Genomic DNA, 1,150 nt, shown 5'->3' with positions numbered 1-1,150 from the left:
GCCCCTGGTCCTCGGAGGACAGAGACCCCCTGGTCCTCGGAGGACAGGAGGACAGGAGACCCCTGGTCCTCGAAGGATAGGAGAGCCCCTGGTCCTCGGAGGACAGAGACCCCCTGGTCCTCGGAGGACAGAGAGCCCTCCCTCCACAGTTCAGTCTTACTCTGAATCAGTTTGTAGAAATGTGAACGGCTCCTTCCACACACTACAGTGACGTATTTGAACCCTCAACTCTTTGTCTGTTTTTTGTTTCTTGAGGGTCCAGTCTGTCCCTGTCCCCCCAGACTTCCTTTCCTCAGAATCAGCTGACTTATTTAAGGTGACACTATAGAGAAAAGCACTTTATCTGAACCTCGGTGGCCTGGACACAAACGTTCCTTCACTCCTCTTTAAAGGGACGTTCTGTTCATTTTCAGCTGGGGTTCTGTGGACCGGTGCTGTCCCACTGAGCTGTCCCCGATGTCCCTGACCTGTCTCCACAGCTGGGTTTGTCTCAGTGAGACGACACCTATGTGAGCCGTTAATATCTTACCTGTTGTAGAGGACTCTACTGACAGGACTGATGAGCTAAATCAAAGCCAGGCTTTAAGCCCCGCCCTCTGAAAAGTCAGAACACCTCAGCTGTCTTCAGGTGTCCAACATGTTTAGCTGTGATTGGTTATTTCATGCAGGTCATGTGACCCCATGGTTACAGGCAGAAAGTGGGCGGGGCAGCTTCCAAAACCCAGATCCACAGAGGTCCACGTGAAAATGGCTGAAATATCCCTTTAAATTCTTCCTTGTTGACTTTGTGTTTGTCTCTCGCTCTGCCTTCAAACACTACAGACCTGCTGTCCTCAGTGTCCTCAGTCTGTCCTCAGTCTGTCCTCAGCCTGTCCTCAGTGTCCTCAGTTTGTCCTCAGTCTGTCCTCAGCCTGTCCTCAGCCTGTCCTCAGTGTCCTCAGTTTGTCCTCAGCCTGTCCTCAGCCTGTCCTCAGCCTGTCCTCAGTGTCCTCAGTTTGTCCTCAGTCTGTCCTCAGCCTGTCCTCAGCCTGTCCTCAGTCTGTCCTCAGCCTGTCCTCAGTCTGTCCTCAGTCTGTCCTCAGTGTCCTCAGTTTGTCCTCAGTCTGTCCTCAGCCTGTCCTCAGCCTGTCCTCAGTCTGTCCTCAGCCTG

The 1,150-nt window shown here is 52.9% G+C and overlaps 1 protein-coding gene across 3 annotated transcripts in view; it reads left to right on the top strand.

Annotated features, from left to right (window-relative positions):
• Positions 1-1,150, top strand: part of pwwp2b (PWWP domain containing 2B) — a 19,726-nt gene that overhangs the window by 17,643 nt on the left and 933 nt on the right. The gene's annotated exons all lie outside the window — the stretch shown is intronic.

The sequence above is a fragment of the Austrofundulus limnaeus genome, unplaced genomic scaffold (genome assembly GCF_001266775.1).
Source record: "Austrofundulus limnaeus strain Quisiro unplaced genomic scaffold, Austrofundulus_limnaeus-1.0 Scaffold1160, whole genome shotgun sequence".
Classification (NCBI taxonomy): Eukaryota; Metazoa; Chordata; class Actinopteri; order Cyprinodontiformes; family Rivulidae; genus Austrofundulus; species Austrofundulus limnaeus.
This window is presented reverse-complemented; position numbering and strand designations above follow the sequence as displayed.